The sequence below is a fragment of the Gorilla gorilla genome, chromosome 5 (genome assembly GCF_029281585.2).
Source record: "Gorilla gorilla gorilla isolate KB3781 chromosome 5, NHGRI_mGorGor1-v2.1_pri, whole genome shotgun sequence".
Classification (NCBI taxonomy): Eukaryota; Metazoa; Chordata; class Mammalia; order Primates; family Hominidae; genus Gorilla; species Gorilla gorilla.
This window is the reverse complement of record NC_073229.2, coordinates 45,723,637-45,739,308: the sequence shown is the minus strand read 5'-3', so window position 1 is coordinate 45,739,308 and position 15,672 is coordinate 45,723,637. Positions and strand designations below refer to the sequence as shown.

General features: G+C 41.6%; 1 protein-coding gene across 9 annotated transcripts in view; it reads left to right on the top strand.

Moving 5' to 3' along the window:
• Positions 1-15,672, top strand: part of LOC101135047 (uncharacterized) — a 44,755-nt gene that overhangs the window by 20,410 nt on the left and 8,673 nt on the right. For 6 of the 9 annotated variants that reach the window (XR_008680698.2, XR_008680700.2, XR_008680704.2 and 3 more), the window contains one exon: positions 248-6,470. The exons of 1 other annotated variant lie outside the window; for it this stretch is intronic. The gene's annotated coding sequence lies outside the window, so the exon portion shown is untranslated. Of the gene's footprint in view, positions 1-247; positions 6,471-15,672 lie in introns of those variants that run through there. 2 more of the 9 variants (XR_008680694.2, XR_008680693.2) reach the window with 2 other exon arrangements.

Genomic DNA, 15,672 nt, shown 5'->3' with positions numbered 1-15,672 from the left:
TTTTTGTATGTTGTATGTAATTTTTTGTTATATGTAATTTTTCTATGTTGCCCAGGCTGGTCTTGAACTCCTGGTCTCAAGTGATCCCCCACCTTCACCTCCAAAACTGCTGGGATTACAGGCATGAGCTACCATGCCTGGCTGTATTTTTAAATGACTGCTGAAATTGCAATAGTGATTGCAGAGTTCCCTACATCACTGTATTGGTGGCATCTTTTTCTAGTTGTGCTTTTTTGCTGTTCCACAGGAATGAGCATAGATGAACAATGTTGCACCACGCTTGACATCACCAGGGCTTCTTTCCAGTGTGGATTTGCTCATGTGAAATGAGGTGTGAGCTCTGCCTGAAAGCTTTTCCATATGCATCACATTTGCAGGGCTTTTCTCCAGTGTGGGTTCTTCGGTGTCCCAAAAGATGTGAGCTGTTACTGAAAGCTTTCCCACACACATCACACTCATAGGGCTTCTCTCTACCGTGGATTCGCTGGTATCCAACAAGAGCTGAACTGTATCTGAAGGCCTTTCCACGCTTGTCACATTCATATGGTTTCTTTCCACTGTGGATTTTCTGGTGACAGAAGAGGCCCAAGCACTAGCTAAAGCTTTTCCCTCACTCACTACACTGCTATGGCTTCTCTTCAGTATGAACTCTGATGTTGTCTCAGATATGAACTCAGAGAGGATTTCCCACAATCATTACACTGGTATGGTTTCTTTTCCGTGTGAGTTCTCTGGTGTCAAATAACATCTGAGCTGTGATGAAAGACTTTCCCACACTCACTACATTGGAAAGGTTTCTCCTGTGTGGGTCCTTCAATGCTGAATAAGATATGAACTGTAATAAAAGACTTTTTCACACTCATCACACTGATAGGGTTTTATATGGCTATGTATTCTCTGATGGTCAGTAAGTTGTGAGCTCTGAGTAAAAGTTTTGCTACATACATTACATGAACAGGGTGTGTTACCAGTACAGATTATTTTATGTCTAATGGGGCTTGAGTTTTGAGTGAATGTTTTCCCACATTCATCACACATATATTTTCTCTCAGTTGATTGTGTTTCTCTGATATATTTCTTTGTTTTTTGTTTGTTTGTTTGTATAAGACGGAGTCTCGCTCTGTCGCCCAGGCTGGAGTGCAGTGACGTGATCTTGGCTCAGTGCAACCTGAGGCTCCCAGGTTCAAGGGATTCCCCTCTCAGCCTCCCAAGTAGCTGGGATTACAGGCTTACGCCACCACACCTGGCTAATTTTTGTATTTTTAGTAGAGACGGGGTTTCACCATGTTGGCTAGTCTGGTCTCAAACTCCTGACCTCAGGTGATCCGCCCATCTCCACCTGGAGTGGTGGGATTCTAAGTGTGAGCCACTGCACTCGGCTCTCTGATATATTTCTGTCCATCTTTCATGTTCTTGGGTTTCTTCTCATTCAGAAGCCTTTCATTGATTTTCCAGGTAACTTTTCTTGGGATTCCATATCTACAGTAAGTTCCTGCCCTTGAATCAGTTCTATTTTATTGATTCTGATAACATAATCTGAAATAAAAAGTAGAGCATTCAAATGTCACTGGGGTATACAGGAACTAAAATACATATACTAGAAGTAGATGGCTCAAACATACCAACAAAATGGTTTTAAAACATTTGAGGAGGAAATTGGGGGATGGTAATGGAAGACAGGATGGACTGAACTTCGAAGGCATGATTGAAGAAAAGAATGGAGAAAAATAGGGAGGAATGATAATCATGATCCAATGAGGAAGCAGAGTAAACAACAGAAGAGATCTAAGATAAGAATATGTTCACCAGGAAAGGCCCAAAGTTGAGTAGAGAAAAATAAAAAGAGAGAAAGGAAGTCAACAGTGGCAGGTACCCCATGAGTGCCATGAAATAGTTCTGTGCAGGTTTCCCTGAAGGACTCTGGGAATACCAAAAAAATCAGGGAATCAGAGCACAGGGAAGTATCCCATTTCCCATGTGCAGAACAAAGAGATTAGACAAAACAAGATGTTATCACGGGGATAGAACAGAAATTGCTTTGGTCCCTAAAGACCTCACTACTTTTTTTGTAGAGAACACTGGGGATCTGTCAAGCTTGAAGCTACATTCTGTGGGTCATTTCAGACTTCCCAGGCTAACAGTCACTAATAGAGAGGAGGTTCTTTAACAGACCCTCAACTTGCATCTGTCTTTACCCAGGGGATCCATGTTCCTATAATTCCTCTGCCTGTCTTTCCTGGAGAGGTTCCTCTGAGCAGGGTCTCAATACCGTCATTTCTCCAGGGCAGGAGATGTGGCCATATCCTCAGCAATCTATAGTTTTTGAAAACATGAGATTTTCATACCCAAGGCATATTTGCCTGAACTTAATACCATTTTTAGGACCCAGAGTAAAGGGGAGAATTTGTAACTACATAGGAAGAACACAGAGAAAAGCAGTGTTTTGAGTGGATAAGAAACATTAAATGGAAAAAAAAAAAGACAAATCATGAAGACAGTTGAAGCACTAGGACACGGACAAGTCACAGCTAACTCTAGGCAGAGGCAAAGGGATTCATTGTGCTAAAATGTGTTGACTAAAGAGACTCGGACGAAGAAGAGAAGGAGCCATGGTGAGACAGTGAATTCAAATCTTCGAGAATGTGGATGAGGAATAAAGTTCACTAAGCAACCTGTCTGAGAAAAATGACTCTCATCTGGGTCTTGGAACTTCTGTGAAGGGCAGGAACACAGGGATGAGGCAGAACTGAGAAAGCACATTGCCAAGAGTGAGATCAACCTTCTCTTGGGGACTTGTTTTACAGCAGAGCCTGCAATAATCTCACCATACCAGCTTGCCACACTGCTTAAAACCCTCTCACTGTTAGTGGTTATTTAAGGTTATCTTAAAGTCTTTGGGTGCTTTAAAACTTTATGTTACAGCTACCTGTCTTGGTCCATTTTGTGCTGCTATAACAGTATACATAGACGAGGTAATTTATAAAGAACAGGAATTTACTTCCTGACTTCTGGAGGCTCGAAGGTCCAAGATCAAGTTGCTGACATCTGGTGAGGGCCTTCCTGCAATGTCATCCTATGGCAGAAGGTGGAGGGGAAGAGAGAAAGAAAAGGGGAAAGGGGTTGGGGGGAAAAACACACCAAACTCATCCTTTTATTAGGAACCTACTCCCATGATAACCAACCCACTCCCACAATAAAGACATTAATCTTTTCATGAGGGCAGAGCCCTCATAACCTAGTCACCTCTTAAATATCCCACTTCTCAACACTGTTGCACTGGGGATTGAGTTTCCAGCATGTGAACTCTGGGGGACAGGTTCAAAGCGTAGAGCTACCTGAACTATATCTGTGTGCAGAATCTGAAAGCAAATTGCACAGATACACATTTATAAAAGAATATAGTCTTTTAGAACCATTAGCAGATAAAAAAGTGGCTATCATAGATGGCATCCAAAAGACTACTACAGATATAATTAAAATCCATATTAGCATCAGAAGAAAATATATGGATTATTATAAAAAAGAAGCACAACATAGAAACTCAATTTGTAACTGAATAAAAGAGGTTGAGGAAAATGGTGTATTTCCAGTCAAGATGGCACAGTGAGTTCATACTTCACCTCCAAATACAAAAAGTAATAGATAAAAATCTGTAAACACATCTGTGCTAAAAAAAAAAAAAAAGAAAAAGAAAAAACCCAACAAGATAAACATTTCTGTGGACCAGAAAGGAAGCAAAAACACAGAATGGTGGCTATAGCTGAAGCTCTGGGCCTGCTGGGCTCCTGGTCTTACACAGTGACTGAAGTCTTGTCACCAGGGGAACCTGGAGAACTACAAGTGCTCCATGAGAGGGGGGACTGGCACCATCATACTGCCTGGTGCCAAAGGCTAGGTGGAACACACAGGCACCCACATACACAAGTACCTTAAAATACACAGAGCAAGATAGAACCCTGTGACCAAGAACCATGTGAAGCCATGTGAGGCAATCGTTCACTGCCTCAAATGAGGCAATCTTTTTATTGGTACCCAACTCCTTTAGGGCAGGGACCCTCATAGACACCAAAGCTAGGTTTTACACACTGTGAAAGCTAAATATTTACTGACGTATTGGTGGGGGGACTGGAGTCTCGCTATGTTGCCCAGGTTGGTTTCAGACACTTGGACTCAAGCGATCTTCCTGCCTCAGCCTCCTGAGTAGCTGACATTTTCTGACTTCTTAACAGGAGCCACAAAGCTCTCATGTCCAGGCCCCTGATCACCTCTTCTCTAGGTCTCTGCATCCACGCTCCAGTCACACTGGTTTTCTTTCAATTCCTCAAACCCACCAATTTATTTCCCACTCCAGTTTTTGCACATGCTGTTGTGGTCTGGAATGCTTTCGTCTCTATTATTCACTTAGCTAATTTCTACATCACTTTTAAGATTCAGCTCCCATATTACTTCCTCAAAGAGACCTTCCCTGACTACACTCTCTCTCCATATACAATCTGTCACAGTATATTTATTTGTGTGTTTAGTACCTCTGTCATAAGATTGTCTCCATGAAAGCAAAGATCATTTCTGCTTTGTTCACTATTCCTAGAGCCTTGAACAGTGCCTAGCACATAAAAAGTAATATATATTTGCCAAATGATGGATGATTCTAAGGTCTCCAGGGGAGCCATATGACACAAGTGTCAACACTAACCACAATCCTTTTGCTGTTGAGAGTCCTGAGAGTCACTTTTAAGCTGAGTCTCCACAGAAGGATTGAGAGGCACTGAAGTCTCAGAAAGCACTTCCTGGCCAGGCGCAGTGGCTCACGCCTGTAATCCCAGCACTTTGGGAGGCAGAGGCAGGTGGATCATTTGAGGTCAGGAGTTCGAGACCATACTGACCAACATGGCGAAACCCCCTCTCTACTAAAAGTACGAAAAAATTAGCTGGGCATGGTGGCATACGCCTGTAGTCCCAGCTACTTGGGAGGCTGAGGCAGGAGAATTGCTTGAACCTGGGAGGCGGAGGTTGCAGTGAGCCAAGATCGCACCACCCCCTCCAGCCTGGGCGACAAAGTGAGACTCTGTCTCAAAAAAAAAAAAAAAAAAAAGAAAAGAAAAAGAAAAAGAAAAAAAAGAAAGCACTTCCTGCACATGGGCCTGGGCTGAAACCTGAGGACAAGCAGGCTCATTTGGGCATCTGAAGGGGCGACAGTGTACATGATCCCCAGAGATCCCACAAAGGACCAGCTTGGACACCCTCTCCAGGCTGTTCTACCCAAGTGTATAGGACCCTTTCTTACCTCCAGCAAAGCCACTGCCTCCTCTCCATTCTTTGGATGATACTCATGCATCCAGGCCAGGAGCTCCTCAGGCAGAATGGCCAGGAACAGCTCAAGCAACAGCAAGTCTAACATCTGCTCCTTGGTGTGAATCTCAGGCCTTAACCACTCACAGCAGAGCTTCCAGAGCTGGCTCCAGGCCTCACAGGGCCCAGGAGTCTCCTTGTATCAGAACTGTCAGAAACGCTGGCCAAATAACTACTGTTTGTTTGGGCTACTCCTTTTTGGGCTGGATCCCTGCTCCATGGCAAGGCTTTATTTGTTGTTTGCTTCAAAGAGCTGCTTTGTCTCTTCAGGAGCCCATGGAAGGGACACAGTGGGCATTCTAGCTCCAATGGTCTAAGAGGATTGCTGCTGTAAGTGTTATGTTAAAGCACACTCCTAAGGTAACAGAAACTATAGCTCAAAAAATAAAAGTGTAAAACAGTTCAAACCTTTTCTCAAATAGAAGGAATGTTTGTCAAGAAACAGCAGTTTTGACAGTCCTGAGAAAATTGTTGGATGCTTTTTCCCAAAAATAACAACAAAACAATGTTGGTAAGGCAAAATGAAGTTTATTCTTGTGGGTGATAAAAAGCACTACCTTGACAGAGTCCTAGTAGCATCTCTGAGGGAGGAAGGCAAAGTCAGGATATTTACAAGATTTGAAAGGTTTGATGCTGATCTTTCTTTTTTTTATTTTTTATTTTATTTATTATTATTATACTTTAAGTTTTAGGGTACATGTGCACAATGTGCAGGTTAGTTACATATGTATACATGTGCGATGCTGGTGCGCTGCACCCACTAACTCGTCATCTAGCATTAGGTATAGCTCCCAATGCTATCCGTCCCCCCCCCCCCACCCCACAACAGTCCCCAGAGTGTGATGTTCCCCTTCCTGTGTCCATGTGTTCTCATTGTTCAATTCCCACCTATGAGTGAGAACATGCAGTGTTTGGGTTTTTGTTCTTGTGATAATTTACTGAAAATGATGATTTCCAATTTCATCCATGTCCCTACAAAGGACATGAACTCATCATTTTTATGGCTGCATAGTATTTCATGGTGTATATGTGCCACATTTTCTTAATCCAGTCTATCATTGTTGGACATTTGGGTTGGTTCCAAGTCTTTGCTATTGTGAATAATGCCCCAATAAACATACGTGTGCATGTGTCTTTACAGCAGCATGATTTATAGTCCTTTGGGTATATACCCAGTAATGGGATCGCTGGGTCAAATGGTATTTCTAGTTCTAGATCACTGAGGAATCGCCACACTGACTTCCACAATGGTTGAACTAGTTTACAGTCCCACCAACAGTGTAAAAGTGTTCCTATTTCTCCACATCCTCTCCAGCACCTGTTGTTTCCTGACTTTTTAATGATTGCCATTCTAACTGGTGTGAGATGGTATCTCATTGTGGTTTTGATTTGCATTTCTCTGATGGCCAGTGATGGTGTGATGCTGATCTTTCAAAGCAGAATTATTACTGGGCAAGGATGTTGATACAATAATTTAAGATTGATGGACACATTCATTAAGATGAAGGTTTTGAGGTGAGGGTTTCAAAAAGTCTGGATACTAATTATTGAAAGTTGAAGAATTTGATGTTCATTTAAATAGATTTTTTGAGGGGGAAGTTCTTGAAACAAAAATAATTATTTGCAATTTTTGTCTCCTACAGCAATAATGTCCTGGAATAGTAAAGTCATGTTGATAAAGACAGTGGAATAGTAGTATCACATTAGCAAAGACAGTTGAATAGTAAAATTATGTTAACATAGGTAGGGGGCTGTGTGCGTAACTGATTTAGGCAGGGCCTATCTGTTACCCAGGATTAACATGGTAGGCAGTGGTGAAGGGCATGGGCTGAGGATTCCAAAAGCCCTGGGCTCGAATGTTGTCACATTCTCTTATGTGTAGTGGCTTAATCTCTAAATTTTTATTCCTTTTCTGCTGTTAAAAACAAGCTTCTAATTTTGTTTGTAACTTTTTATTTTGAACTAATTTTAAACTTACAGAAAATTTCCAAAAAGCTATACAACAGTCCCTATATCCTTCACCCAGCTTCCTATTATATTAAAATCTTACATAACCATAGCACAATTGCAAGGCCAAAAATTAGTATTGGTACAATGTGATTAAACCACAGACCTGATAATATAGGGTTTTTTTTTAAGAAAAATTACAAAAAGCATTAGATGCAGTGCCTGGAAAGCATTAGACTCAGTGCCTAGCACTTAGTAAGACCTCAGTAAAGGATTGCAGTTATCTTTATGACCTGGTCATCGAGGGGCTGGCAGGGGAGACCACACCTGGTGCTCAGGGACACTTCTCTGTTTTTTGGCACACAACTTAGGACCACGCAATAAGGCCCTCTACTGCCTTCTCTGTGCTTAGCTTCTGTTACCCAATCGGCATCTTTGAAAGACATCTTCACTTCCTGGGCTCTAAGGATTAATTTAGGGACTTCTGGAGCAGGTTTGGAGAAAGGCTGTTTCAGGAATCATTCAAGATAAAGGACATGGAAGCGGGTTCTACAGGTTGCCTTCCACTAGTTTAGATCTTTGAAAGAATAAGGCAAAATACAGTGTTAACCAACCAGACTACAAACACTTTCCCTGTTTATTCTGTAACATAAACGAACTGGCAGATCATCAGTGGACAACCATAACGAGCCTCGGACTCGGGAAGATCTGGCTATGTTCCTTAAGCCATCAGGGCCTGACAGATCACAAAAAACTTCCAATAGTCGGCGGTCACGTTGGAGAAAAGGGTGGTCCGCACAGACCGACCAGGTCGGCATCTGTGAACCAGAGTCGGACTTCGCAATGTCTGGGGAAACGTCTGGGCCGCGTGGGGAGCTGGGCTCCGGTTGGCTAGGGCAACCCCGCGGTGCCAGGGCCGGGACACCCACCAGTCTGCCCCGTGCAGTGTCTCGGACGGCGCTTCCAGCGCGGGGCTAAGCAAGGACGGGGCTCCTCCCGCCCGCACCTGGCTGAGCTCGGGGACTCGGGCGGCGGCGTCCTGCTCTCTTCCTGCCAGTCCTACTACCTGGGCTGGGTGGCAGCTGCAGCCCAGCTCTAACTAGCTCCTCTGCTCCCTGCCTGGCCGCCGGCGGAAGTGCGTCTGCGAACACCTTCCGGCCTTGCGCCCCAGCTTCCAGCGGCTTCAGAGAGGTGTGCACCGTGTGGGGTCCCCAGTGCGCGCCGCGGAGTCTCCAAATGGGGTCACTTGGGCATGGGGTTTTGTTTCACAACTTGTCTCATCCGAAAGAAAGGGTTTGAGTTCCAGCTTCGCAGCGTTGAGTCCGTCAGTCCTCCCCGCTCAGGTCGGCAGGCGGGAACCTCCCCAGACTTCATTCCTGTCCACCGACCTGGAGTTTCAGTTTTCTCACAAAAGTACACTTTTCCCAATCACTGTAACCATAAATGGCTCAAAATAAAAATGAAACTTTTCTTGACTCTGGAAAACAAATGTAAAAAGAATCAGAATTGTTTCAAACAAAAAGTCATAAAAGATAAATGCAGTCCTCTATCAGGTTAGGCCCATGTTATTAATTCTTGTTCTGCTTGATGTTGGGTTAGTAATCTTCATGAATCCATCAGTTTTTTTTTTTTTTTAAGAGTTCTGGAAGTTTTTAGCTAGTCCAGTGGTGTGATTTCCAAAGTTATCAGAAACCTGCATTCAAGAGTACTTGGCAGTGTCCTTTCCATGAATTTCCTTTAAGGAAAATAAAATTTTAGACTGTAGGGAATTGTAAATCACTTTTTGAGAAGTAAAGTAAGACAATAATTGTCTGTGGATGGCAAAAGGCTTAGAGTAGCCATGGTTAAACACACAATTAACAAGAAAATTTGGTTATTTCTGTGGCCTACAAAATTTGCCATAATCATAATTATGACTGATAACGTATACCAAGACACATCAGAATTTAGGAATATACAATTTCGGAACACATGTTAATAACACATTTATACAAATGTGACTGAAAGTTTTGGGTTTTTTTTTTTTTTTTGCCTTTTCCCACATCTTCTAATCAACAAAAGTTAAATGCCATTTCTTATTTGACAGTGTTTCCTGTGTGATTTTAACCAAATAAGCCTAATATGTCTCTCTTGGACTATCAGGCATTCCTTATAGAAAATACTTCATTTTAGTATTTGAAATTTGATTTTGGGAATTATGTCAAATATCAAAGTCTTAAAACCTTTGATATCAAAACTAAGATCACGTCATAATAATCATTTATTTAGCCAAAGTGATAATTGAAATATTTCAAAAAGCATAAACCTTTACTCTTTGAAAGAGAGGAGATTCAGTTTTTCAAACAAGAATCTGTCTCTCTCTCTCCTTTTTAAATTTTTAAGTTTATTCAAAAGATGAACACTAGTCTTATATCTCTTATTAATACTATATTGTTCAAGCAAGAAAATAAAATTCTACTTTGTATCAGTGCATTGTTAATATTAAACCTAATTTTAATAATACCTTATAAACAGATCCATCTATTCTCATCAGCTTTGACCATGCAAGATAAGATTTCCACAAACTTTGTATAACCTTTTACAATTTTTCCTATTCTCTTTCTCCAAATTCCTGTATCCATTCAGTTTATTATTCTTTTTAATCCTTTCACTTTAAAGCAACCATTTTTTTTTTAAATTTTACTTTAAATTCCGGGATACAAGTGCAGAACATGTAGGTTTGTTACAAAGATGTGTGTGTGTCATGGTGGTTTGCGGCACCTATCAACTCGTCATCTAGGTTTTATGCCCGCATGCATTAGCTATTTGTCCAAATGCTATCCCTCCCCTTGCCCCCATCCCCTGACAAGCCCCCATGTGTAATGCTCTCCTCCGTGTCCATGTGTTCTCATTGTTCAACTCCCACTTCTGAGTGAGAACATGCAGTATTTGTTTTTCTGTTCCTGTGTTAGTTTGCTGAGGATGATGGCTTCCAGCTTCATCCATGTCCCTGCATAAAGGACATGATCTTATTTCTTTTCATGGCTGCATAGTATTCCACGGTATCTATGTGCCACATTTTCTTTATCCAGTCTATCATTGATGAGCATTTGGGTTGGTTCCATGTCTTTGCTATTGTAAATATTGTTGCAGTAGACAGATGTGTGCATGTGTCTTTATAGTAGAATGATTTATATTCCTTTGGGTATATACCCAGTAATGGGATTGCTGGGTCAATAAGTATTTCTGGTTCTAGATATTTGAAGAATCACCACACTGTCTTCCACAGCGGGTGAACTAATTTACCTTCCCACGTGTAAAAGCGTTCCTATTTCTCTACAGCCTCGCCAGCATCTGTTGTTTCTTGACTTTTTAATAATCGCCATTTTGACTGGCATGAAATGCTATCTCATTGTGGTTTTGATTTGCATTTCTCTAATGATTAGTGATGTTGAACTTTTTTTTCTTATGTTTGTTGGCCACATAAATGTCTTCTTTTGAGAAGTGTCTGTTCATATCCTTCGCCCACTTTTTGATGGGGTTGTTTTTTCCTTGTATATTTGTTTAACTTCCTTGTAGATTCTGGATATTAGACCTTTGTCAGATGGGTAGATTGCAAACATTTTCTCCCATTCTGTACGTTGCCTGTTCACACTGATGATAGTTTCTTTTGCTGTGCAGAAGCTCTTTAGTTTAATTAGATCCCATTTGTCAATTTTGGCTTTCGTTGCAATTGCTTTTGAAGTTTTCATCATGAAGTCTTTGCTCATGCCTATGTCCTGAATGGTATTGCCTAGGTTTTCTTCTAGGGTTTTTATAATTTTGGGTTTTACACTTAAGTCTTTAATCCATCTTGAGTTAATTTTTGTACAAGGTGTAAGGAAGGGGCCCAGTTTCAGTTTTCTGCATATGGCTAGCCAGTTTTCCCAGCACCATTTATTGAATAGGGAATCCTTTCCCCATTGCTTGTTTTTGTCAGGTTTGTCAAAGATCAGATGGCTGTAGATGTGTGGTGTTGTTTCTGAGGTCTCTGTGTTGTTCCATTGGTCTATATGTCTGTTTTGGTACCAGTACCATGTTGTTTTGGTTACTGTAGCCTTGTAGTATATAGTTTGAAGTCAGGTAGGCATGATACCTCCAGCTTTGTTCTTTTTGCTTAGGATTTTCTTGGTTATATGGGCTCTTTTGTGTTTCTATATTAAATTTAAAGTAGTTTTTTCTAATTCTGTGAAGAATGTCAGTGGTAGTTTGATGGGAATAGCATTGAATCTATAAATCACTTTGGGCAGTATGGCCATTTTCACATATTGATTCTTTATATCTATGGGGAGGAAATTTTTTTTTCATTTCTTTGTGTCCTCTCTTATTTTCTTGAGCAGTGGTTTATAGTTCTCCTTGAAGAGGTCCTTCACATCCCTTGTCAGCTGTTTTCCTAGGTATTTTATTCTGCTTTTAGCAATTGTGAATGGGAGTTCATTCATGATTTGGCTCTCTGTCTATTATTGGTGTATAGGAATGCTTGTGATTTTTGCACATTGATTTTGTATCTTGAGACTTTGCTGAAGTTGCTTATCTGCTTAAGGAGTTTTGGGGCTGAGATGATGGGGTTTTCTAAATATACAATCATGTCAATCTGCAAACAGAGGCAATTTGACTTCCTCTCTTTTTATTTGAATACCATTTATTTCTTTCTCTTGCCTGATTGCTCTGGTCAGAACTTCCAATACTATGTTGAATAGGAGTGGTGGGAGAGGGCATCTTTGTTTTGTGCCAGTTTTCAAAGTGAATGCTTCCAGATTTTGACCATTTAGTATGATATTGGCTGTGAGTTTGTCATACATAGCTCTTATTATTTGCAATATATTCCATCAATACCTAGTTTATTGAGAGTTTTTAACATGAAGAGATGAATTTTATCAAAGGACTTTTCTGCATCTATTGAGATGATCATGTGCTTTTTGTCATTGGTTCTGTTTATGTGAAGGATTATGTTTATTGATTTACGTACATTGAACCAGCCTTGCATCCTAGAGATGAAGCCAACTTGATCAGAGTGGATAACCTTTTTGATGTGCTGTTGGATCTGGCTTGCCAGTATTTTATTGAGGACTTTTACATCAATGTTAATTAGGGATGTTTGGGACTTGAACTCAGCTCTGGATCAAGTGGACCTAAGAGACATCTACAGAACTCTCTACCCCAAATTGACAGAATATACATTCTTCTTAGTGCCACATGGCACTTATTCTAAAATCAACCACATAATTGGAAGAAAAACACTCTTCAGCAAATGCAAAAGAACTGAAATAATAACAGTCTCTCAGACCACAGTGCAATCAAATTAGAACTCAGGATTAAGAAACCCACTCAAAACCACACAACTCATGGAAATTGAACAACTTTCTCCTGAATGAAGTCTGCTGTTAGTGTGATGAGCTTCCCTTTGTAGATGACCTGGCCTTTCTCTCTGGCTGCCCTTAACATTTTTTTCCTTTATTTCTACCTTGGAGAATCTGATGATTTTGTGTCTTGGGGTTGATCTTCTCATCAGGTATCTTAGTGGTGTCCTCTGTATTTCCTGAATTTGAATGTTGGCCTGTCTTGCTAGGTTGGGGAAGTTCTCCTGGATGATATCCTGAAGTGTGTTTTCCAACTTGGTTCCAATCTTCCTATCATTTTCAGATACTCCAATCAATCGTAGGTTTGATCTTTTTACATAGTCCCATATTTCTCGGAGGTTTTGTTCATTCCTTTTCATTCTTTTTCTCTAATCTTGTCTGCATGCCTTATTTCAGCAAGAGAGTCTTCAAACTTTGATATCCTTTCTTCTGCTTGTTGATTTGGCTATTGATACTTGCGTATGCTTCACAAACTTCTCATGCTGTGAGCTCCGTCAGGTCATTTATGTTTCCGTCTAAATTGGTTACTCCAGTTAGCAGCACCTGTATATTTTTATCATGTTCTTACCTTCTTTGCATTGGGTTAGAACATGCTCCTTTAGCTCAGCAGAGTTTGTTATTAGCCACCTTCTGAAGCCTACTTCTGTCAATTTGTCCATCTCATCCTCTGTCCAGTTCTGTGCCCTTACTGGAGAGGCACTGCAATCATTTGGAAGAGAAGAGGCACTCTGGCCTTTTGGGTTTTCAGCATTTTTTCATTGATTCTTTCTCATCTTCATGAATTTGTCTAGTATCGACCTTTGAGGCTGCTGACCCTTGGATGGGATTTTGTGGGGAGTTTTCTTTTTGTTGTTGATGCTGTTGTTGTTGCTTTCTATTTGTTTTTCTTGCAATGGTCAGGTCCCTGTTCTGTAGGACTGCTGCAGTTTGCTGGGGGTTCACTTCAGGCCCTATTCGCCTGGTTCACTGCAGCTCACAGTGAGACCAACACAGAAGGTGAGTGATTTCTGCCTTTCCAACTGAGGTACCTGGTTCATCTCATTGGGTCTGGTTAGACAGTGGGTGCAGCCCACAGAGGGTGAGATGTTACTCAAGGAGGCTGGAGAGCACAAGATGGGTGTCTGCTCCTTCCTCTGGGATCTCTGACCTCAAGGGGCACCGAACTGATACCAATAGGAACACTCCTGTATAGGGTGTCTGACTACCCCTCTTGCAGGGTCTTACCCAGTTGGGTGGCACGGGGAACAGGACCCATTAAACGAAGCACTTTGACTGTGTCTTGGTGGAGGGGGTGTGCTTCTCTGTGGGGAAGCCCTCTTGTTTGGTCTGCCTGGATTCTTCAGAACTAGCAGGAGGAAAGTCTACATCTTCTGGTCTGTGGAGACTGCAGCCACCCCTCCCCATAGGGGCTCAGGCCAGCAAGTGATCCTATTGTCTTGGCCTCCCAAAGTGCCGGGATTACAGGTGTAAGCCATTGTGCTGATCCCGAGTAAGAAATTTAAGCAATTTTCATTGTTATGTACCAGATGCAGAGTCCAAGACAAAAGATAGATTTGTGAAGATACTGTCTGGTGAAACTAACCCTTCCTAGCATGTCCAGGAGATACAGCTGGGCTAGGGAGAATATATTTGTTTGGCACTTCCCTGCAGCTATTGGCCCAAGTGCTGTCATCATACATATATTCCCAGGCCTTATCATGGCCACCTGTCTAGATCCCAGAATTTAATGGCTCTAAGACAGATGCTCACAGACAAATTGAGCAAGTATTGAAGAATATCACAGAATGAACAGTTTTATGACTTAAAACATTTAGTAGAGATAAGCCTAAACCTGTCTGACCAGCAGACCCAAGCAAAACGTCTGAATTATATTTAATACTGATAATTCTGAAGACATTTTTACTTTACCAACAATGTTTTTCCTAGAGATACCAGCACAAAAGAAAATTTACCAACAACGTTAAAACTAGTTTTATTTACTGAAGGTTACTAAAGTCCCATGAACCTGAAAAAATTTGGGCTTATTAATTTATGAGTGCTCAGTTATTTATAAGTCAACTTGGTACCATGTAGATAATATACAAACAGATAGGTATACAGGAATACATAAAAATAGAGACAAAGACTTTTATAGCTTTTTAAAAAATTATTATTTTATTTTTATGTTTTTTCTTTTTTTTGAGATGGAGTCTCCCTCTGTTGCCCAGGCTGGAGTGCAGTGGCGCGATCTCAGCTCACTGCAAGCTCCGCCTCCCGGGTTCACACCATTCTCCTGCCTCAGCCTCCTGCATAGCTGGGACTACAGGCGCCCGCCACCACGCCCCACTAATTTGTTTGTATTTTTAGTAGAGACGGGGTTTCACCGTGTTAGCCAGGATGGTCTCGATCTCCTGACCTCGTGATCTGCCCCCTCGGCCTCCCAAAGTGCTGGGATTACAGGCGTGAGCCACCACGCCCAGCCTACTCCAGTTTTTCAGACCCTGCCATTGACAGATTTCTGACTTAAAAGCAAGTTCTGGTTCCAGCAGAACGCATGATCTCTCCAGGGTGTCAGTGTCCCAGCTTACTCAAATACTTTCCTCGTACTCATTTTCAGTCTCCCTGAACTGCGATGCATTGTTGACCCACCAGAATTCCATGCTCATGGAGGATCACAAATGTCATACATGAATGGAGCAGCAAGAAACCACAGATAACACGTATTGCATGGAGAGCCTCTGCTCATGTGCATGCTCTATTGTTCTGCTTACCTCACTTACAAAACACAAGTTCAAAGGTAAAATTAAGAGTTTCAAGACTGTGACAACAAAGCACTAAACTGTGCTCAGGGCCCTCTAAACATAGTACCCTTGTGAATACTGGGCCCTGTGGCCTGTGTGACTGCATAGGTCACACATCTTTGAGGCCAGGCATGCAGATCTAGCAGACTCAATGGGGAACCTGACAAGGAGGACAATTGCAGAGAAGCCTTTAAACATACAAGTGGTAATTGTGGGAA